This window comes from Salmo salar, chromosome 05 (assembly GCF_965601325.2).
Source record: "Salmo salar chromosome 05, fSalSal1, whole genome shotgun sequence".
Lineage (NCBI taxonomy): Eukaryota > Metazoa > Chordata > Actinopteri > Salmoniformes > Salmonidae > Salmo > Salmo salar.
In genome coordinates this window covers 45,384,489-45,409,852 of record NC_138295.1, presented here as the reverse complement: position 1 = coordinate 45,409,852, position 25,364 = coordinate 45,384,489, and the positions used below count along the sequence as shown (strand labels likewise).

Here is a 25,364-nt window from a genome sequence, read left to right as displayed (position 1 = left end):
TGGTGTGGAGGCTGTGCTTTGGCAAAGTGGGTGGGGTTATATCCTACCGGTTTGGCCCAGTCCGGGGGTTTCATCGGATGGGGCCACAGTGTCTCCTGACCCCTCCTGTCTCAGCCCCAGTATTTATGCTGCAGTAGTTTGTGTCGGGGGGCTAGGGTCAGTCTGTCACATCTGGAGTATTTCTCTTGTCTTTTCCGGTGTCCTGTGTGAATTTAAATATGCTCTCTCTAATTCTCTCTTTTTCTTTCTTTCTATCTCTCTCTCGGAGGACCTGAGGCCTAGGACCATGCCTCAGGACTACCTGGCTTGATGACTCCTTGCTGTCCCCAGTTCACCTGGCCGTGCTGCTGCTCCAGTTCCAACTGTTCTGCCTGCAGCTATGGAACCCTGACCTGTTCACCGGACGTGCTACCTGTCCCAGACCTGTTGTCCCAGACCTGCTGGAACCCTGACCTATTCACCGGACGTGCTACCTGTCCCAGACCTGCTGTTTTCAACTCTCTAGAGACAGCAGGAGCGGTAGAGATACTCTCAAAGATTGGCTATGAAAAAGCCAACTGACACTTACTCTTGTGTTACTGACTTGTTGCACCCTCGACAACTACTATGATTATTATTATTTGACATTGCTGGTAATTTATGAACATTTGAACATCTAGGCCATGTGCTGTTATAATCTCCACCCGGCACAGCCAGAAGAGGACTGGCCACCCCTCATAGCCTGGTTCCTCTCTAGGTTTTGGCCTTTCTAGGGAGTTTTTCCTAGCCACCGTGCTTCTACACCTGCATTGCTTGCTGTTTGGGGTTTTAGGCTGGGTTTCTGTACAGCACTTTGTGATATCAGCTGATGTGAGAAGGGCTATATAAATAAATTTGATTTGATTTTGATTTGATCTAACTTGTAATACTTTGAGGTAATGTCCTTAAAACAAGTCAAAATGAGGCTCAGTAGTGTGTGTGGCCTCCACGTGCCTGTATGACCTCCCTACAATGCCTGGGCATGCTCCTGATGAGGTGGCGGATGGTCTCCTGAGGGATCTCCTCCCAGAACTGGACTAAAGCATCCGCCAACTCCTGGACAGTCTGTGGTGCAACGTGGCGTTGGTGGATGGAGCGAGACATGATGTCCCAGATGTGCTCAATTGGATTCAGTTGTTGCCCTCCTACGGCCTCCTCCACGTCTCCTGATGTACTGGCCTGTCTCCTGGTAGCGCCTCCATGCTCTGGACACTACACTGACAGACACAGCAAACCTTCTTGCCACAGCTCGCATTGATGTGCCATCCTGGATGAGCTGCACTACCTGAGCTACTTGTGTGGGTTGTAGACTCCGTCTCATGCTACCACTAGAATGAAAGCACCGCCAGCATTCAAAAGTGACCAAAACATCAGCCAGGAAGCATAGGAACTGAGAAGTGGTCTGTGTGTCACCGAAGTGTGATTGACTTGTAGTTACATTGTGTTGTTTAAGTGTTCCCTTTATTTTTTTGAGCAGTGTATGTTATTTCTGACTTTTGTGTTGTGCCTGGCGGGTTGAATTCTGATTATGTGACTTTGTTTGTTTGGGGTGCTGTCCTCAGATAATAGCATGGTTTGCTTTTGCCGTAAAGCCTTTTTGAAATCGGACACTGTGGTTGGATTAAACAGGTTACTACTCTGTCCCAGAAACTAGAATTTGCATATTATTAGTAGATTTGGATAGAAAACACTTTGAAGTTTCTAAAACTGTTTGAATGGTGTCTGTGAGTATAACAGAACTCATATTGCAGGCAAAAACCTGAGAAAAATACAACCAGGAAATGAAAAATCTGGTGCCTGTAGGTTTTTCAAGTCATTGCCAATCGAACACACAGTGACTAAGGATTCATTTTGCACTTCCTATGGCTTCCACTAGATGTCAACAGTCTTTAGAAATTTGTTTGAGGCGTCTATGATGAACAGAGACCGAGTGAGAAGGCTGGGAAGTTGGTTACCCAGGGAAGGATGTTAGTTCATTGGTGCGCATTCACGCGAGAGGTAGCTCTGTGCCAAAACGTTTTTCAAGACAATGCATGAGTCCGGTTGGAATATTACTAAAGTTTCACGTTATAAAGGCCCTAAAGATTGATGCTATACAACGTTGGACATGTTTGAACGAACGTAAATAGATTTTTTTTTTTACTTTTCGTCGTGACATTTTCCTTGCGCGTCCTACATTTTGAGTAGCTTACTGAACGTGCAAACAACATGGAGTTATTTGGACATAAATTATGAACTTTATCGAACAAAACAACATTTGTTGTGGACCTGGGATTGCTGGAAGTGCCTTCTGATGAAGATTATTAAAGGTAAGTGAATATTTCTAATGCTATTTATGCATTTAGATGACTCCAAAATGGCGGCAATCTGTATTGCGTAGTGTATTTTTCTGAGCACAGTACTCAGATTATTGCAAAGTGTGCTTTCCCAGTAAAGTTATTTTGAAATCTGTCAATGCGGTTGCATTCAGGAGATGTTAATCTATAATTCTTTGAATAACAGTTTAATATTTTATCAACGTTTATGACGAGTATTTTTGTAAATTGTAGTGCTGATTCATCGGTGGTTTTGGGGGAAATACATTTTCTGAAAGTCACGCGCCAATGTAAAATGCTGTTTTTGAATATAAATATGAACTTGATAGAACAAAACATGCATGTATTGTCTAACATAATGTCCTAGGAGTGTCATCTGATGAAGATTGTCAAAGGTTAGTGCATAATTTTAGCAGGTTTTCTGCTTTTGGTGACACCTGTCCTTGCATTGAAAATGGCTGTGTGTAATTTTTTTGTCTATGTACTGTCCTAACATAATCTAACTTTATGCTTTTGCCGTGAAGCCTCTGAAATCGGACAATGTGGTTGGATTAAGGGGATGTTTATCTTTCAAATGGTGTAAAATAGTTGATTGTTTGAGAAATTGAAATTATTAGATTTTTGCTGTTTTGAATTTCGCGCCATGCTATCTTGTCAAGCAATCCCGTTACCGGGATGAGAACGGGAAGGGGTCCCATAGAGGTTAACAACAACTTTATCTCTAAAATGATGTATAATACTTGTATGTTTGAGGAATTTTAATTATGAGATTTCTGTTTGAATTTGGCACCCTACAATATCACTGGCTGTTGTCGAGGTGGGACGCTAGCATATCCCAGAGAAGTTAATCAGAGCAACAGTTTTCAGATGTGCCAACATAATTGCAAAACTGGTTTCTAATGATGAATTAGCCTTTTAAAATTATTAACTTGGATTAACTAACACAATGTGCCATTGGAACACAGGAGTGATGGTTGCTGATAATGGGCCTCTGTACGCTTATGTAGATATTCCATAAAGAATCAGCCGTTTTGGGCTACAATAGTACATTAACCTCTATGGGCTAGGTGGGACGCTAGCGTGCCACCCGTGGTGCACTCCATCAACAGCAGGTGCATTTCAAGAGCGGCAAATTTGAATCCAAATAAATGTCAAAATTCAAATTTTTCAAACATACAACTATTTTACACCCTTTGAAAGATAAACATCTCCTTAATCTAACCACGTTTTACGATTTCAAAAAGGTTTTACGGCGAAAGCATAAATTTAGAGTATGTTAGGACAGTACATTTACAAGAGTTGTGTGTAATGTTTTGTCAAGTCAAAGACAGGGTCACCAAAACCATAAAACCAGCTAAAATGATGCACTAACCTTTTACAATCTCCATCAGATGACACTCCTAGGACATTATGTTAGACAATGCATGCATTTTTAGTTCTATCAAGTTCATATTTATATCCAAAAACAGCGTTTTACTATGGCATTGATGTTGAGGAAATCGTTTCCCTCCAATAACCGGCAGTCAAGTCAGCGTCACAAATTAAATAATTAAAATTAGAAAACATTGGTAAAATATTATATTGTCATTTAAAGAATTATAGATTTACATCTCTTGAACGCAATCAACTTGCCAGATTTAAAAATAACCTTACTGGGAAATCACACTTTGCAATAATCTGAGCACTGCGCCCAGAAAAATACGCGTTGCGATACAGACTAGACGTCATGTTGGGGAGATCTAAAATCGAAAATACTATGTAAATAATCCATTACCTTTGATTCTCTTCATCAGATGTCACTTCCAGTTATCACAGGTCCATAACGAATGTAGTTTTGTTCAAAAAAGCTCATCATTTATGTCCAAAAATCTCCGTCTTGTTAGCACATGATCTAAGCCAGCCGGACTTCTCGTCATGAACGAGGGGAAAAAATATCTTTACGTTCGTTCAAACATGTCAAACGTTGTATAGCATAAATCATTAGGGCCTTTTTTAACCAGAACATGAATAATATTCAAGGTGGACGAATGCATACTCTTTTATAACGTATTGGAACGAGGGTACCCAACATGAACTCGCGCGCCAGGTGTCTAATGGGACATCATCGTTCCATGGCTCTTGTTCGGTCAGATCTCCCTCCAGAAGACTCAAAACACTTTGTAAAGGCTGGTGACATCTAGTGGAAGCAATAGGAAGTGCCAAAATAAAACACTCTGGATTTTCTAAAACAGTTTGAATGGTGTCTGTAAGTATAACAAAACTCATATTGCAGGCAAAAACCTGTGAAAAATAGATCAAAAAAAATGTGAATTTTGTGACTGTACTATTTAGTGTCATTGTTTTATAGATACCATAGTGAGAAAGGATTCATTTCGCAACACCTACGGCTTCCACTAGATGTCAACGATCTTTATAAAGTTGTTTGAAGCGTCTATGATAAACAGAGAGCAAATTAGAATCCAAGGAAGTTGACATGTCATCACTTCATTTTTTTGCGCCTGCGCATAAATCTGAGAAACGTGAGTTTGTCATCATTGTTTATCTAGACATAGGATAGGTTGTGTGAAAATATTACTGATGTTTAACGTTAAAAATGGACCAAAAGATTAATGCTAAACAACATTTGACATGTTTGAACGAACATAAATAGATTATTTACTAGGTTTTTTTAGCTTTTCGGCGTGATTTTACACTCCCCCCACCACGTTTTGTGGGAGCATAATGAACGCTAAGTACTTGGTGTTATTTGGACATAAATTATGAACTTTGTCAAAAGAAACCACATTTGTTCCGGACCTGGGATGCCTTCCGGACCTGGGATGCCTGCCTTCTGATGGAGATAATCAAAGGTAAGGGGATATTTACAATGTTATTATCGATTTTAGATGATGCTAACTGTATAGCATAGCCTGTTGTTCTTAGCATAGCACCCCGTTTATTGCAAAATGTGATTTCCCAGTAAAGTTATTTTGAGATCTGGCCATTCGTTAGCAATTACGAGATGATAATATATTATTCTTTGAATGACAATATTATAATTTACCAATGTTTTCGAATAGTAATTTTGTTATGTTCACCGGAAGCATTTCAGAGAAGAAAAAAATCTGAATTTCACGCTACTGTAAAATGCTGTTAGGAGTGTCATCTGATGGAGATTGACAAAAGTTAGTGCATAATTCTAGCTGGTTTCTGCTTTTGGTGACGCCTGACCTTGAATTGAAAATGGATGTTTGTACTTTTGTGGCTATGTACTGTCCTAACATAATCTAACTTTATGCTTTTGCCGTAAAGCCTCTTTGAAAATCGAACAATGTGGTTAGATTAATGAGATGTTTATCATTTAAATTGTGTAAAATAGTTGATTGTTTGAGAAATTGAAATTATTAGATTTTTGATGTTTTGAATTTCCAGCCTTGTTAGCAATCCCGACTCGGGGTTCATTGCTAACCTGTAGCCCCAACAGGTTAAATTAAATCCAGAGAGCATTCAGAGCAAAGTCTTTATCTCCCTGAACAATAACACTGCCTCCATTTCAATGGAGGCGGGGAGTTGGAGGGATGGGGCAGTAGCGAGGCATGACTAGAGTGATCTCAACCAATACAGTGTCTATTAAAGTTTTAATCATCAAGATGGATTGAGTATGAGTTTCCATTCAAACTACTAGGTGTATTTGTGCGCTCATAAAGGAGGAATAAAGGCCTAGTGCACTAATTTTGTGTGGGACTATTCTTTATATATACAGTGTATATATATATATATATATATATATATATATATATATATATATATATACAGTCATTTAAAATGTTGTATGAAAGCCTTCCCGTCATGGTCATACATATCAACTATTCATTCCATCTCCCTTAGGGGAAATCTTGGGGACCGAGGAAAGGAGAGGAGGGGGAAATCCCCTCCCCTGCTTCCGTGCCTTGTATGTTTTTATTTTCTCCTTAATCTTGCTGTTAATCTGCCACGGCACCGGCGGTTTATTGGTGCGTTAATCTTCTGTGTGGAGGAGATGGAGGCGGTTTCACTGAGGGATGGCAAGGAGAGGAGGGAGGGAGAGGAGAAGAGTCGGTCCCCTGAGACTAGCCTATTACCAGGGGTGAGGCCTCCAGGAGCTCTGTGTCACAAGTCATTACTGCTCCTAATGCTCCTATGATGCTCCACAACATACAAGGTCACTCACTGGTGGCTGTCTATGGTGGGGCCGCTTGGCGGAACATATTCAGGTTGTTTTGACAAACGGATGCATGTGTAATGCAGCTGGGCAAAGAGAAAATCCAACCCTGTCTGACAGGGCTATATAGCCTATAATAGACATGGCATGCTTTGTCCGATTCGTCCTTGTTATTCAAAGTCATTATTTCATCCTTGGTGGGAGGGGATGGTTGTGAAGTGCCTAAATTGGACTGAAGCCCGATATCCTTTCTACTGTAGATCTTGTGATCAGTGAGATTCGGTGCACTTGCTTTTTGAAGGGTTTATTTACCTTACTCTCCCAGATCTTCATTAATTTAATTGAAAATCATCACTAAAATGTGCATTGCAGTGAGGCCTGCTGCTACCTGTCTCTGATTAAAAGAATGGTGCACTTGACAGATCCACCCTATTTTCTTCTCTCCTGCTTCTATCTACAGTGTCTGCAGGGCTCTATAGTACAACCATTTTACTTGCATATGTGCCTAAATATTTTGTTTTGCGACTTGGAATTTGTATTTAGTACCAAAATAATTCAAGATTCTAGCTTTATTCCATCAAATATTTGGCATTGTGCTCCTACATTTCTCTGTGCACACCTACATTTTTCAACTTTGGCGCACAAGTGCTCCTTGTAAAAAAGGTCAGCGTGGAGCCCTGAACGTCTGGAGAAATCATGTTGAGATGGGAAACACTTTTTGAGGCATGGATCTGTCGACCCAGAACCAATCTACACCACAGCTATGACTGTCACAGGAACCACTGAGGGAGTAATCAATGAGGAAGCAGACAACATCTGTCAGCCCTGCAATGGCCATCAGTCAAACTCCTACATACAGTATTTCTGGTTCTCATATCCACAAGCGGATACCAAGACAGCCATCAAGGAACTTCACTGGACGTTATGCAAACTGGAAACCATATATCCTGAGGCTGCATTTATTGTAGCTGGGGATTTTAACAAAGATAATCTGAGAACTAGGCTACCTAAATTCTATCAGCAGATCGATTGCAATACACGAGTGAGTAACACACTCGACCACTGTTACTCTAACTTCCGCAATGCATACAAGGCCCTCCCCCGCCCTCCTTTCTGGAAAATCTGACCATGACCATGAAAAAAATACTATTAGATCAATTTTAATCCCACAAAATGTGGAAAAAGTGAAGGGGTGTGAATATTTTCTGAAGGCACTGTAGCTTATTGCCCCCTACTGCAGTAGAAATGTAGCTTTTCCCTCAGGGAAAACACCATGGTTCTGTCCAGCATTCCACTTAACGGTACATTCATATAGCTTTTATGTATGTATACAGAAACTAGAGCTGTAACGATTATGGAACTTTGAGAAACAATTGTAACAAACATATTTTAAAAAGATTGCTTGAAATGTTCAAGGAATTTGTACGACACACCTAATGAATACAACACAGCCTTGGTGACACATCTATCTCAAAAACTAAAGGTTTTGTCCACTTGGAACTTTTGGAAACAAAGCTTCTCCTCCTGACCATGCCTTTCTAATGACCAACTTTGGTAAACTACAGTACATCTACTTCAAAATAAATTTGAATTCCCCCTCCGTCCGAAAATGAATGCTTTATGACGATTATTTTACTTAGTTCACGTTTATTGTCCATAATTTATGGTTACACGATTATTGTGCCAGCCCTAACAGGAACATATAGGGCCTGTAAGATACGGTACATGTATAGTTGAAGTCAGAAGTTTACATACACTTAGGTTGGAGTCATTAAAACTCATTTTTCAACCACTCCACAAATGTATTATAAACAAACTATAGTTTTTGCAAGTCGGTTAGGATATCTTCTTTGTGCATGACACAAGTCATTTTTCCAAAAATGTTTACAGACAGACTATTTCACTTATAATTCACTGTATTACAATTCCAGCGGGTCAGAAGTTTACTGTGCCTTTAAATAGCTTGAAAAAATCCAGAAAATGATGTCATGGCTTTAGAAAATTCTGATAGGCTAATTGACATAATTTGAGGCAATTGGAGGTGTACCTGTGGATGTATTTCAAGGCTTACTTCAAAATCAGTGCCTCGTTGCTTGACATCATGCGAAAATCAAAATAAATCAGCCAAGACCTCAGAAAAGAATTGTAGACCACAAGTCTGGTTCATCCTTGGGAGCAATTTCCAAATGCCTGAAGGTACCATGTTCATCTGTACAAACAATAGTACGCAAGTATAAACACCTCAGGACAATGCAGCCGACATACCGCTCAGGAAGGAGATGCGTTCTGTCTCCTAGAGATGAACGTACTTTGGTGCGAAAAGTGCAAATCAATCCCAGAACAACAGCAAAGGACCTTGTGAAGATGCTGGAGGAAACAGGTACAAAAGTATCTATATCCACTGTGAAACGAGTCCTATATCGACATAACCTGAAAGGTCGCTCAGCAAGGAAGAAGCCACTGCTCCAAAACTGCCATAAAAAGCCAGACTACGGTTTGCAACTGCACATGGGGACAAAGATTGTCCTTTTTGGAGAAATGTCTTCTGGTCTGATGAAACAAATATAGAACCTTTTGGCCATTATGACCATTGTTATGTTTGGAGGAAAAAGGGGGAAGCTTGCAAGCGGAAGAACACCAACCCAATCAGGAATCACGGGGCTGGCAGCATCATGTTGTGGGGGTGCTTTGCTGCAGGAGGGTCTAGTGCACTTCACAAAATAGATAACATCATGAGGGAGGAAAATTATGTGGATATATTGAAGCAACATCTGAAGACATCAGTCAGGAAGTTAAATATTGGTCGCAAATGTGTCTTCCAAATGGACAATGACCCAAAGCATACTTTCAAAGTTGTGGCGAAATGGGTTAAGGACAACAAAGTCAAGGTATTGGAGTGGCCATCACAAAGCTCTGACCTCAATCCTATAGAAAATGTGTGGGCAGAACTGAAAAAGTGTGTGCGAGCAAGGAGGCCTACGAAACTGACTCGGTTACACCAGCTCTGTCAGGAGGAATGGGTCAAAATTCACACAACTTGTGGGAAGCTTGTGGAAGTCTACCCGAAACGATTCTCCCAAGTTAACCTGTTAGGGCTAGGGGGCAGTATTGACACGGCTGGATAAAAAACGTACCCGATTTAATCTGGTTACCACTCCTACCCAGTAACTAGAATATGCATATACTTATTACATATGGATAGAAAACACCCTAAAGTTTCTAAAACTGTTTGAATGGTGTCTGTGAGTATAACAGAACTCAAATGGCAGGTCAAAACCTGAGAGATTCTTTTACAGGAAGTGGCATGTCTGACCATTTCTGGAACTTCTTTGCCATCTCTATCTTTTACTAAGGATCTCTGCTCTAACGTGACACTTCCTACGTCGTCCATAGGCGCTCAGAGCCCGGGAAAAACCTGAATGTCGTCATCCCAGCCCCAGGCTGAAACACATTATCGCCTTTCTCAAGTGGCCGATCAAGGGACTCTGGGCTTAGGCGCGTGACCTGACCGCCCCCGTCTTTGTGATTTTTTCCTCTGTTTGCCGAAAAGGAGATTCCCGGTCGGAATATTATCGCTTTTCTACGAGAAAAATGGCATAAAAATTGATTTTAACCTGTTAGCGCTAGGGGGCAGTATTGACACGGCTGGATAAAAAACATACCCGATTTAATCTGGTTACCACTCCTACCCAGTAACTAGAATATGCATATACTTATTACATATGGATAGAAAACACCCTAAAGTTTCTAAAACTGTTTGAATGGTGTCTGTGAGTATAACAGAACTCAAATGGCAGGTCAAAACCTGAGAGATTCCTTTACAGGAAGTGGCCTGTCTGACCATTTCTTGAACTTCTTTTCCATCTCTATCTTTTACTAAGGATCTCTGCTCTAACGTGACACTTCCTACGTCGTCCATAGGCGCTCAGAGCCCGGGAAAAACCTGAATGTCGTCATCCCAGCCCCAGGCTGAAACACATTATCGCCTTTCTCAAGTGGCCGATCAAGGGACTCTGGGCTTAGGCGCGTGACCCGACCGCCCCCGCCTTTGTGATTTTTTTCCTCTGTTTGCCGAAAAAGAGATTCCCTGTCGGAATATTATCGCTTTTCTATGAGAAAAATGGCGTAAAAATTGATTTTAAACAGCGGTTGACATGCTTCGAAGTACGGTAATGGAATATTTAGAATTTTTTTGTCACGAATTGCGCCATGCGCGCGACCCTTCTTTACCATTTCGGATAGTGTCTGGAACGCACGAACAAAATGGCGCTATTCTGATATAACGATGGATTATTTTGGACCAAACCAACATTTGTTATTGAAGTAGCAGTCCTGGGTGTGTATTCTGACGAAGACAACAAAAGGTAATGACACTTTTATAATAGTAAATATGATTATGGTGAGTGCTAAACTTGCCGGGTGCCTAAATAGCGAGCCCGTGATGCCTGGGCTATGTACTTAGAATATTGCAAAATGTGCTTTCACCAAAAAGCTATTTTAAAATCGGACATATCGAGTGCATAGAGGAGGTCTGTATCTATAATTCTTAAAATAATTGTTATGCTTTTTGTGAACGTTTATCGTGAGTAATTTAGTAAAATGTTAGCGAATTCCCCGGAAGTTTGCGGGGGGTATGCTAGTTCTGAACGTCACATGCTAATGTAAAAAGCTGGTTTTTGATATAAATATGAACTTGATTGAACAAAACATGCATGTATTGTATAACATAATGTCCTAGGGTTGTCATCTGATGAAGATCATCAAAGGTGAGTGCTGCATTTAGCTGTCTTCTGGGTTTTGGTGACATTATATGCTGGCTTGAAAAATGGGTGTCTGATTATTTCTGGCTTGGTACTCTGCTGACATAATCTAATGTTTTGCTTTCGTTGTAAAGCCTTTTTGAAATCGGACAGTGTGGTTAGATTAACGAGAGTCTTGTCTTTAAATGGCTGTAAAATAGTCATATGTTTGAGAAATTGAAGTAATAGGATTTTTAAGGTTTTGAAAATCGCGCCACAGGATAGCAGTGGCTGTTACGTAGGTGGGACGAATTCGTCCCGCCTAGCCTAGAGAGGTTAATGACTTGGAGAAGATCTGCAAGGAGGAGTGGGACAAAATCCCTCCTGAGATGTGTGCAAACCTGGTGGCCAACTACAAGAAACATCTGACCTCTGTGATTGCCAAGAAGGGTTTTGCCACCAAGTACTAAGTCATGTTTTGCAGAGGGGGTCAAATACCTATTTCCCTCATTAAAATGCAAATCAATTTATAACATTGTTGACATGCGTTTTTCTGGATCCTTTTGTTGTTATTCTGTCTCTCACTGTTCAAATAAAACTACCATTAAAATTATAAACTGATCATTTCTTTGTCCGTGGGCAAACGTACAAAATCAGCAGGGGATCAAATACTTTTTTCCCTCACTGTATAGGACAATGCACACATCACGACAAGAGAGACAACACTACATAAAGAGAGACCTAAGACAACAACATAGCATGGCAGCAAAACATGACAACACAGCATGGTAGCAACACAACATTGCAGCAACACAGGGTACAGACATTATTGGGCACAGACAAAAGTACAAAGGGCAAGAAGGTAGAGACTACAATACATCACGCAAACCAGCCACAACTTTCAGTAAAAGTGTCCATGATGGAGTCTTTGAATGAAGAGATTGAGATGAAACTGTCCGGTTTGAGTGATTGTTGCAGCTCGTTCCAGTCACTAGCTGCAGCGAACTGAAAAGACGAGGGGCCCAGGAATGTGTGCTTTGGGAACCTTTAGCGGAATGTGACTGGAGAATGAGGGCTGCAGTAGATATTTCAGATAGGGGGAAGTGAGGCCTAAGAGGGATTTATAAATAAGCATCAACCAGTGGGTCTTGTGACAGGTATACATAGTTTATGGAGGAGTATAGAGTGCAGTGATGTGTCCAATCAGAAGCATTGGTGGCAAATCTGATGGCCGAATGGTAAAGAATCATCTAGCCACTCGAGAGCACCCTTACCTGCCAATCTATAAATTATGTCTCTGTAATCTAGCATGGGTAGGATGGTCATCTGAATCAGGGTTAGTTTAGCAGCTGGGGTGGAAGAGGAGAGATTACAATAGAGGAAACCAAGTCTAGATTTAACTTTAGCCTGCAGCTTTGATATGTGATGAGAGAAGGACAGTGTACCATCGAGCCATACTCCCAAGTACTTGTATGAGGTGACTACCTCAAGCTCTAAACCCTCAGCGGTAGTAATCACACCTTTGGGGAGAGGGGCATTCTTTTCTCTAAACCATATGACCTTTGTTTTGGAGGTGTTCAGAACAAGGTTAAGGGCAGAGGAAGCTTGTTCGACACTAAGAAATCTTTGTTGAAGAGCGGTTAACACAAAATCTGGGGAGGTGCCAGCTGAGTATAAGACTGTATCATCTGCATATGAATGAGTGAGATAGCTTTCTACTGCTTGAGCTATGTTGTTGATGTAAATTGAGAAGAGCATGGGGCCAAGGATTGAGCCTTAGGTTACACACTTGGTGACAGGCAGTGGCTGAGAAAGCAGATGTTCTGACATTATACACTGCACTCTTTGAGAGAGGTAGTTAGCAAACCAGGCCAAAGACCCCAATACTCCTTAGCAGGCCCACAAGAATGGAATGGTCTACCATATAATAAGCTTTGGCCAAGTCTTTTATTTATGAGGGCTTGTTTGTTTACAATATCACTGAAAATATAACTGCTGGTTAACTGGTTAACTGCAAATCTTATAATAAACTGAGTTTGAAGAATCTACAGTCTCTCTTCCTTTTGGTTAGAATTTCCACGACACTGTGCTTTTTGATAATGCTATGAATTGGTAACATATGCAGTGCATTCGGAAAGTATTCAGACCCCTCATCAAACTACACACAATACCCCATAATGACAAAGCAAAAACAGTTAATGTATTAAAAATAAAAAAACAGCAACACCTTATTTACATACGTTTTCAGAACATTTGCTATGAGCCGCTAAATTTAGCTCAGGTACATCCTGTTTCCATTGATTATCCTTGAGATGTTTCTACAACTTGAATGGAGTCCACCTATGGTAAATTCAATTGATTGGATATGATTTGGAAAGGCACACACCTGGCTATATAAGGTCCCACAGTTGACCAGGCATGATGTCGAACAAATTGTCTGTAGAGCTCCGAGACAGGATTGTGTCGAGGTACAGATCTGGGAAGGGAACCAAAAAATGTCTGCAATGTTGAAGGTCCCCAAGAACACAGTGGCCTCCATTATTCTTAAATTGATGAAGTTTGGAACCACCAAGACTCTTCCAAGAGCTGGCCATCCAGCCAAACTGAGCAATCAGGGGAGAAGGGCCTTGGTTAGGGAGGTGACCAAGAACCCACGAGTCACTCTGACAGAGCTCCAGAGTTCCTCTGTGGAGATGGGAGAGCCTTCCAGAAGGACAACCATCTCTGCAGCACTCCACCAATCAGGCGTTTATGGTAGTGGCCAGATGGAAGCCACTCCTCAGTAAAAGGCACGACAGCTTTCTTGGAGTTTGCCAAAAGCACCTAAACAACAAGATTCTCTGGTCTGATGAAACCAAGATTGAACTCTTTGGCCTGAATGCCAAGCATCACGTCTGGAGGAAACCTGCCACCATCCCTATGGTGAAGCATGGTGGTGGCAGCATCATGCTGTGGGGATGTTTTTCAGCGGCAGTGGCAGCGGCAGTGTTTCCTTTCAAATGGCATCAAGAATATGCATGGCCTTACTTCAAGTCCTGAGCTACAGGCAATTAGATGTGGGTATGTCAACAGAGTTCCTGATTAAAGATTCAAGGACATACCCTAACAGAAATAACTCTGCTCCAACATAGTTTCTAACTATGGGTGTCTTCACTCCAACAAAGACCTAATGTGCACAACCTGTTCCCAGAGCAGGATTTTCTATGATGTTTGATAAATCAGTCTCACCCTTAATTTATTTTGTCCGTTCGGGATGGTGTATCCGTCCACTGATGCTCCCTGCCGGGTCCGAGGCGTGTCCCTTCTCCTTTGATTGGAGTGTGGGTTCACTATGCCACGCCTAATGTGGCCTCTGTTAACCTTGGGTTCCCTAGGAAGGATCAGCAAGCGAAGTTAGCCATCCCATCCTCATTGCTAAGAATTGTGGTGGAAATTCTAACCAAAAGGAAGAGAGACTGTCGATTCTGCAAACCTGGAGCAGTTAACAATCCACTCAACATTGCAGAGTTAAGAGTCCAATGAACAGAGTTGGGTCTCAGCTTTTATAGAAAAGTCCAACCTCTTTATCTATGTGGCAGTTAGCAGATGTGGGGAACATAGTGTATAAAACGCATTTAGCTTGTCTGTGCATATTAATACAGCTGACTTTACCACAGCTCACACTATTCTGTTCCTTCCAGCAAGTTTCCACACAGCTCAAACTATTCCTCTGTTCCTTCCTGCAAGTTTCCACACAGATTAGTTCCTGCAGATAGTACAAATGGGATGTCAAATACTGCGATCGCACCCGGCTCTCACACAAGACAAGCCTCCATCAGCAAAAAAACACTACCACATGTGACTCGTTTCAGGAAACTAGGCGTATGTCACGGGTCACAGGAGAGCCATTTGAGCGTAACGTTTTTTTTAAATCGAAATGCGGTTTTTGGCAGAAATGCCTTCTGAAACATGTGAACTTTCATGTGCCTTAATAACAAATGTGTATCCCATCTGTAAATATGAATACAATTGTTAAATTACAAGCCTAGTTGGTTTAGCCACAGAAACATTATTGACTGAGATAATGAGTGGGCTGGACATGCCAAGAGATGAGTTCGGATTGGTCTGGCATATAGCACGCTTCTGTCTATTTGAGCTGGTCAGTATGTGTAGGTAATCCTGTCTAACACGGCTTAAACAATATATTGCATAGTTTATCTGCATAAGTGTTGCTCTCCACTTTCTGGCTTGCTAGCTAACGTTAAGTGTATGATCGTATTATTCGTATGTCAGAGCCATTTGCTTTGCTATTAATAGCCTAATGTTAACTAGCTAACATTGAACCTGGTTGGTTAGCTACCTGCATATGCATGCAGGGTAGTAACATCATGAGTTGAGATTATGGTTAACAAAAGACTCCACTATGCAAGTAACCATTTCAATAGGATATCACTGTGACAACTGTTGATAGAAGTAGCTGGTAAACTCGCTGTGGCTATCTACTCTGATTTCAGAGCAGTCCCAGAGTGCAGAATAACTGACTAATTCACGACGCTCAACACCCATGGAATATGGCCAGTGTCAGTAAACGTTGGCAAAAATGTGTAAATTGTTGTCAGAAGCACAGTTATAGTCACCAACGCCCTGGATAACATAAAAATAGCCTAACCAGCTCATTTGTGGCTGGAAGTAGCTAGTAAGCTAGCCAATGCTAGTGAGTTAGCTTGGGTGCTTGACTAGGACAGAACGCTGCGATCAACCCTTAAAGAGATGGTTGGGGCTAAAGCTTAAGAGGGTGTGAACGGTGCTGAATGGATAAAGACAAAGAAGAGCTCTCTAGTAGGTACCAAAACATTCTAAGGCCATTTTGTCAAAATTTAGGTTACAAGTTGATTAACTTCAAAGCAGAAGTTGTTCTTCAAACGCAGGGTATGATATACCGTTTTGTAGCTCTGTGTCTCCGCATTTTATTCAATGTAAAACACACAATTTCAAATTTTATTACATAAGACTGAATCAAGGCGGTCGGTCACTTAAAGCAATGGACAATACTCTAAGTAAAAACAGCATATTATGTCTAAATGCAATTTTTCCACCACAACAGCACTGATTATCATTGCTACGCAGACAATACTCAATGTTGTATTTCTGTGTCACCAGAGGATCTTAGCTCCACAGATAAATTATTAGACTGTACTAGTGATTTAAATACTTGGATGGCTCACAACTTCATCCAGCTAAATCAAGACAAGACCGAGGTACTTATTGTTGAGGCCAAAGCACAGAGAGAGAATCTAGCCACACATTTTAACCTCTTGAGGATACCGTAGGATAGGGGGCGCCACAGCGCATTTTGAAAAAAATCGTTCCCATTTTCAACGGCCTACTAATCAAACTCAGAAGCTAGGGCATGCATATACTTATTATATATGGATAGAAAACACTCTAAAGTTTCTAAAACTGTTTGAATGGTGTCTGTGAGTATAACAGAACTCAAATGGCAGTCAAAACCCCGAGACCGATTGAAACAGGAAGTGGAATTCTGAATTGTGGACTCGACTTCTCATCTTTCCTTATTAATCACACCGTTAACAATGGTTCAGTGAGCACTTCCTATTGCTTCCACTAGATGTCGCCAGTCCTTTCACAGTGGTTTGAGCCTTATAGAGTCAAAACTCAGTGAATGACACGAGTTTGAAATTGGTCACAGGGGATGGGCCATCACCATTATGACGCCGGCGGCCATGTCTGCCCCCACCTTTGGATACGGTTTTAAAGGCCATGACATCATCCCCCTCGAATCTTATTGGCTCTCTTGGTGTTACAGGCCCTGAAGATTTATGTTATACAACGTTTGACATGTTTGAACGAACCTACATGCGGGAGCATTGCATTTTATCCGGAACTTCAGCCCTGCGCTTGGAGAGAGCCATAGGACGCGCTACCAACATCAGGCTAATGGAACGTGAAGTATGGACTTTTTGACCGAAAATACATCTGTTGTGGACCTGGGATGCTTTCTGATGAAGACAACTAAAGGTAGGCGATTATTGACAATATTATACAAGATGAGATGTGACATGCGATTGTTTCCAAGATGGCGCCGAGCTCTGTATATTAGCTAATTTTCTGAGTATCGCATCTCCTTTTATCGCAAAGTGTGATTACCCAGTAAAGTTAATTTAAAATCTGGTATGACGGGTGTTCTCAAGAGATATTCATCTATAAATGTTAGATTGACAATATACATTTAAAAAATCGTTATAGTATAGCAATTTATTGAAACGTAGCATTGTTTACCGGGACGCTTTTGAGGGGAAATTAGGTAGTCAACGTCAGACAGAGATGTAAAATGCTGTTTTTATATATAAATATGACCTTTATTGAACAAAAGAATGCATGCATTGTATAACATGATGTCCTAGGGGTGCCATCTGATGAAGTTTGTAAAAGGTTAGTGCTACATTTAGCTGTTTATTGATTATATGTGATGGAAGTGGTTGGTCGGAAAATGGCTATGAAGCTGCTTTTTACGATGGACTCATCTAATATAATCTAATGATTTGCTTTTCCTGTAAAACCTTTTTGAAATCGGACGACGTGGGTCGATTCAGGAGAGGTGTATCTATAAAAAAAAAAATATATATATTTTTTATTTTTGTAAAAAATTATGATAATTTTTTAATGCTAATTGGCGATATGATTTTTCGCTGGATTTTGATCCCGCTAACGGGATCAGATGCTCAAGAGGTCCCCACGTCTACCTTTGACTCATTCCTCTCTGCCTCCTTCTTTCCACTCCTCTCCTCTTTTGACCTCACCCTCTCACCTTCCCCCCTACTCACAAGGCAGGCAATACGCTTGACCTCATCTTTACTAGATGCTGTTCTTCCACTAATCTCATTGCAACTCCCCTCCAAGTCTCTGACCACTACCTTGTATCCTTTTCCCTCTCGCTCTCATCCAACACTTCTCACTCTGCCCCTACTCGGATGGTATTGCGCCGTCCCAACCTTCGCTCTCTCTCTCCCGCTACTCTCTCCTCTTCCATCCTATCATCTCTTCCCTCTGCTCAAACCTTCTCCAACCTATCTCCGGATTCTGCCTCATCAACCCTCCTCTCCTCCCTCTCTGCATCCTTTGATTTTCTCTGTCCCCTATCCTCCAGGCCGGCTCGGTCCTCCCCGCCTGCTCTGTGGCTCGACGACTCACTGCGAGCTCACAGAACAGGGCTCCGGGCAGCCGAGCGGAAATGGAGGAAAACTCGCCTCCCTGCGGACCTGGCATCCTTTCACTCCCTCCTCTCTACATTTTCCTCTTCTGTCTCTGCTGCTAAAGCCACTTTCTACCATTCTAAATTCCAAGCATCTGCCTCTAACCCTAGGAAGCTCTTTGCTACCTTCTCCTCCCTCCTGAATCCTCCTCCCCCTCCCCCCCCTCCTCCCTCTCTGCGGATGACTTCGTCAACCATTTTGAAAAGAAGGTTGACGACATCCGATCCTCGTTTGCTAAGTCAAACGACACCGCTGGTCCTGCTCACACTGCCCTACCCTGTGCTTTGACCTCTTTCTCCCCTCTCTCTCCAGATGAAATCTCGCGTCTTGTGACGGCCGGCCGCCCAACAACCTGCCCACTTGACCCTATCCCCTCCTCTCTTCTCCAGACCATTTCCGGAGACCTTCTCCCCTACCTCACCTCGCTCATCAACTCATCCTTGACCGCTGGCTACGTCCCTTCCGTCTTCAAGAGAGCGAGCGTTGCACCCCTTCTGAAAAAACCTACACTCGATCCCTCTGATGTCAACAACTACAGACCAGTATCCCTTCTTTCTTTTCTCTCCAAAACTCTTGAACGTGCCGTCCTTGGCCAGCTCTCTTGCTATCTCTCTCAGAATGACCTTCTTGATCCTAATCAGTCAGGTTTCAAGACTGGGCATTCAACTGAGACTGCTCTTCTCTGTGTCACGGAGGCTCTCCGCAATGCTAAAGCTAACTCTCCCTCCTCTGCTCTCATCCTTCTAGACCTATCTGCTGCCTTTGATACTGTGAACCATCAGATCCTCCTCTCCACCCTCTCCGAGCTGGGCATCTCCGGCGCGGCCCACGCTTGGATTGCGTCCTACCTGACAGGTCGCTCCTACCAGGTAGCGTGGCGAGAATCTGTCTCCGCACCACGTGCTCTCACCACTGGTGTCCCCCAGGGCTCTGTTCTAGGCCCTCTCCTATTCTCGCTATACACCAAGTCTCTTGGCTCTGTCATATCCTCACATGGTCTCTCCTATCATTGCTATGCAGACGACACACAATTAATCTTCTCCTTTCCCCCTTCTGACAACCAGGTGGCGAATCGCATCTCTGCATGTCTGGCAGACATATCAGTGTGGATGACGGATCACCACCTCAAGCTGAACCTCGGCAAGACGGAGCTGCTCTTCCTCCCGGGGAAGGACTGCCCGTTCCATGATCTCGCCATCACGGTTGACAACTCCCTTGTGTCCTCCTCCCAGAGTGCTAAGAGCCTCGGCGTGACCCTGGACAACACCCTGTCGTTCTCCACTAACATCAAGGCGGTGACCCGATCCTGTAGGTTCATGCTCTACAACATTCGCAGAGTACGACCCTGCCTCACACAGGAAGCGGCGCAGGTCCTAATCCAGGCACTTGTCATCTCCCGCCTGGATTACTGCAACTCGCTGTTGGCTGGGCTCCCTGCCTGTGCCACTAAACCCCTACAACTCATCCAGAACGCCGCAGCCCGTCTGGTGTTCAACCTTCCCAAGTTCTCTCACGTCACCCCGCTCCTCCGCTCTCTCCACTGGCTTCCAGTTGAAGCTCGCATCCGCTACAAGACCATGGTGCTTGCCTACGGAGCTGTGAGGGGAACGGCACCTCCGTACCTTCAGGCTCTGATCAGGACCTACACCCAAACAAGGGCACTGCGTTCATCCACCTCTGGCCTGCTCGCCTCCCTACCTCTGAGGAAGCACAGTTCCCGCTCAGCCCAGTCAAAACTGTTCGCTGCTCTGGCACCCCAATGGTGGAACAAGCTCCCTCACGACGCCAGGACAGCGGAGTCAATCACCACCTTCCGGAGACACCTGAAACCCCACCTCTTTAAGGAATACCTGGGATAGGATAAAGTAATCCTTTTAACCCCCCCCCCCTTAAAAGATTTAGATGCACTATTGTAAAGTGGTTGTTCAACTGGATATTATAAGGTGAATGCACCAATTTGTAAGTCGCTCTGGATAAGAGCGTCTGCTAAATGTCTTAAATGTAAATGTAAATGCAGTAGAGGTAACTCTGGGTCTTCCTTTCCTGTGGCGGTCCTCATGAGAGCCAGTTTCATCGTAGCGCTTGATGGTTTTTGCAACTGCACTTAAAGAAATGTTCAATTTTCCGGATTGACTGACCGTCATGTGTTAAAGTAATGAGCTGTTCTTGCCTTAATATGGACTTGGTCTTTTACCAAAAAGGGCTATCTACTGTATACCGCCACAACTGATTGGCTAAAACACATTAAGGAAAGAAATTTCACAAATTAACTTTTAACAAGGCACACCTGTTAATTGAAATGCATTACAGTTGACTACCTCATGAAGCTGGTTGAGGGTGGCTACTTTGAAGAATCTCAAATATAAAACAGTTTGATTTGTTTAACACTTTTTTGGTTACTACATGATTCCATGTGTGTTATTTCATATTTTTGATGTTTTCACTATTATTCTACAATGTAGAAAATAGTAAAAATAAAGAAAAACCCCTGAATGAGTAGGTATGTCAAAACTTTTGACTGGTTCCTTTGTATTTGGACAGAAAATATGTCATTTTAAGCCCTATTGACTCACTTTTGTTGAATAATAAATAAATAAAAATTATTTTCTTAATATTTGTGCTATGTATTTGAGCTTGTGTCCTCAAGTGAGTACATCTCAGCAATTTATAATTATTTATACCAGAAAGTTGAGTTCCAGACCTGTCTAAAACTACGCAGCATTACCAGTTTTGTTTATATGCCATCTAATGAAAAATACTAACTTTTTGGTAGGTCTATTTAGGTGCACATTTACATGATGCACTATTAAGGCCCTCAAGGGTATCAACTTCTAGAGCACTATTCCCCTGCACGCACCATACGATCATCAGACCCAAACAGCCATACCAGCGACAACGCTGCTCAGCATTGGTGACAGGGCCTCAGCTCTGGAACACTCAGCTCTGGTCCCTCAGCTCTGGAACATTCTACCTGTACATGTTATAAGGCAGCTCATTTGAAAATCAACTTAAGACATGCCTATTTAAGCTAGGTTTTGATGGTTGAACGCTTATTAGCTTAACCTGTTAGGGCTAGGGGGCAGTATTTGCACGGCTGGATAAAAAAAATGTACCCGATTTAATCTGGTTACTAATCCTACCCAGTAACTAGAATATGCATATACTTATTATATATGGATAGAAAACACTCTAAAGTTTCTAAAACTGTTTGAATGGTGTCTGTGAGTATAACAGAACTCATTTGGCAGGCAAAACCCTGAGACATTTTCTGACAGGAAGTGGATACCTGATGTGTTGTATTACCTTTAAACCTATGCCATTGAAAAACACAGGGGCTGAGGAATATTTTGGCACTTCCTATGGCTTCCACTAGATGTCACCAGCCTTTACAAAGTGTTTTGAGTCTTCTGGAGGGAGATCTGACCGAACAAGAGCCATGGAACGATGATGGCCCATTAGACACCTGGCGCGCGAGTTCATGTTGGGTACCCTTGTTCCAATACGTTATAAAAGAGTATGCATTCGTCCACCTTGAATATTATTCATGTTCTGGTTAAAAAAGGCCCTAATGATTTATGCTATACAATGTTTGACATGTTTGAACGAACGTAAATATATTTTTTCCCCTCGTTCATGACGAGAAGTCCGGCTGGCTTAGATCATGTGCTAACAAGACGGAGATTTTTGGACATAAATGATGAGCTTTTTTGAACAAAACTACATTCGTTATGGACCTGTGATACCTGGAAGTGACATCTGATGAAGAGAATCAAAGGTAATGGATTATTTACATAGTATTTTCGATTTTAGATCTCCCCAACATGACGACTAGTCTGTATCGCAACGCGTATTTTTCTGGGCGCAGTGCTCAGATTATTGCAAAGTGTGATTTCCCAGTAAGGTTATTTTTAAATCTGGCAAGTTGATTGCGTTCAAGAGATGTAAATCTATAATTCTTTAAATGACAATATAATATTTTACCAATGTTTTCTAATTTTAATTATTTAATTTGTGATGCTGACTTGACTGCCGGTTATTGGAGGGAAACGATTTCCTCAACATCAATGCCATAGTAAAACGCTGTTTTTGGATATAAATATGAACTTGATAGAACTAAAAATGCATGCATTGTCTAACATAATGTCCTAGGAGTGTCATCTGATGGAGATTGTAAAAGGTTAGTGCATCATTTTAGCTGGTTTTATGGTTTTGGTGACCCTGTCTTTGAATTGACAAAACATTACACACAACTCTTGTAAATGTACTGTCCTAACATACTCTAAATTTATGCTTTCGCCATAAAACCTTTTTGAAATCGTAAAACGTGGTTAGATTAAGGAGATGTTTATCTTTCAAAGGGTGTAAAATAGTTGTATTTTTGAAAAATTTGAATTTTGACATTTATTTGGATTCAAATTTGCCGCTCTTGAAATGCACCTGCTGTTGATGGAGTGCACCACGGGGGGGGACGCCTGCGTCCCACCTAGCCCATAGAGGTTAAAGTCTATTTTTTTGCATAAGTAGGTCATGTTTTGATGTATTGTGATTGTTTCCACTTCTTGATGTATTTATGCTGTTTTTTGTTTTGTTTTATACCTTATGCTCATTGAGCATGGGAAATGTGCTGGATAAATTAAATCAAAATTAATTATTACTCACTTGTCCTAGAAAAAAAGCTCCCTGCCTTGTGTTGTTACACAGTTCCAGATTTAGAGTCTCACGTGAACACAACAGTGTAATTGCACATATATTACTTTAAAAAGATCAGCTCATACTGCACTAATAACGTCTGCATTAGCAGGTACCACACATACTGCTATTCAATGACAGACAGCAGATGATTTTTGCCAGGGTGTTTTCCACACATTATTTGCAGTGGCAAGGACGGAATCTAATTAGATTAGCGATTGATTAACTTCTTTAGGAAAGGGGGTCAGTATTGAGTAGCTTGGATGAATGAAGTGCCCAGAGTAAACTGCCTGCTACTCAGGCCCAAAAGCTAGAATATGCATATAATTAGTAGATTTGGATAGAAAACAGTCTGAAGTTTCTAAAACTGTTTCTAAAACTGAATGATGTCTGTGAGTATAACAGAACTCATATGGCAGGCAAAAACCTGAGAAAAAATCCAACCAGGAAGTGGGAAATCTGAGGTTTGTAGTTTTTTAAGTGATTGCCTATCCAATATACAGTGTCTGTGGCGTCATATTGCGCTTCCTAAGGCTTCCACTAGATGTCAACAGTCTTTAGAACATTGTTTCAGGCTTCTACTGTGAATGGGAAGAGAATGAGAGCTATTGGAATCAGGTGTCTGGCAAAATGCCATCTACTCAGTCATGCGCGTGGGCATGAGCACGAGATCCCTTCTCTTTCCTTTATGAAGACAAAGGAATTGTCCGGTTGGAATATTATTTAAGATTTATGATAACATCCTAAAGATTGATTATATACATCGTTTGACATGTTTCTACGAACTGTAATGTAACTATTTTGACTTTTCGTCTGGACTAAACGCGCACTCTTGTGAATTTGGAATGCTGGACTAAACGCGCGAACAAAAAGGAGGTATTTGGAAATAAATATGGACTTTATTGAAAAAACCTGAACATTTATTGTGGAACTGGGATTCCTGGGAGTGCATTCCGATGAAGATCATCAAAGGTAAGTGAATATTTATAATGCTATTTCTGACTTTTGTTGACTCCACAACATGGCGGGTATATGTATGGCTTGTTTTGATGACTGAGCGCTGTACTCAGATTATTGCAAAGTGTGCTTTCGCCGTAAAGCTTTTTTGAAATCTGACACAGCAGTTGCATTATCCTGTTAGGGCTAGGGGGCAGTATTTGCACGGCTGGATAAAAAATATGTACCCGATTTAATCTGGTTACTAATCCTACCCAGTAACTAGAATATGCATATACTTATTATATATGGATAGAAAACACCCTAAAGTTTCTAAAACTGTTTGAATGGTGTCTGTGAGTATAACAGAACTAATTTGGCAGGCAAAAACCTGAGACAGATTCTGACAGGAAGTGGATATCTGATGTGTTGTATTACCTTTAAACCTATGCCATTGAAAAACACAGGGGCTGAGGAATATTTTGGCACTTCCTATTGCTTCCACTAGATGTCACCAGCCTTTACAAAGTGTTTTGAGTCTTCTGGAGGGAGATCTGACCGAACAAGAGCCATGGAACGATGATGTCCCATTAGACACCTGGCGCGCGAGTTCATGTTGGGTACCCTCGTTCCAATACGTTATAAAAGAGAATGCATTCGTCCACCTTGAATATTATTCATGTTCTGGTTAAAAAAGGCCCTAATGATTTATGCTATACAACGTTTGACATGTTTGAACGAACGTAAATATATTTTTTCCCCTCGTCCATGAAGTGAAGTCCGGCGGGCTTAGTAACAAGACGGAGATTTTTGGACATAAATGATGAGCTTTTTTGAACAAAACTACATTCGTTATGGACCTGTGATACCAGGAAGTGACATCTGATGAAGAGAATCAAAGGTAATGGATTATTTACATAGTATTTTCGATTTTAGATCTCCCCAACATGGCGGCTAGTCTGTATCGCAACGCGTATTTTTCTGGGCGCAGTGCTCAGATTATTGCAAAGTGTGATTTCCCAGTAAGGTTATTTTTAAATCTGGCAAGTTGATTGCGTTCAAGAGATGTAAATCTATAATTCTTTAAATGACAATATAATATTTTACCAATGTTTTCTAATTTTAATTATTTAATTTGTGGTGCTGACTTGAATGCCGGTTATTGGAGGGAAACGATTTCCTGAACATCAACGCCACAGTAAAACGCTGTTTTTGGATATAAATATGAACTTGA

At 41.6% G+C, this 25,364-nt stretch overlaps 1 pseudogene; it reads left to right on the top strand.

Annotated features, from left to right (window-relative positions):
- Positions 1–25,364, top strand: part of LOC145879456 (uncharacterized) — a 51,882-nt pseudogene that overhangs the window by 10,460 nt on the left and 16,058 nt on the right.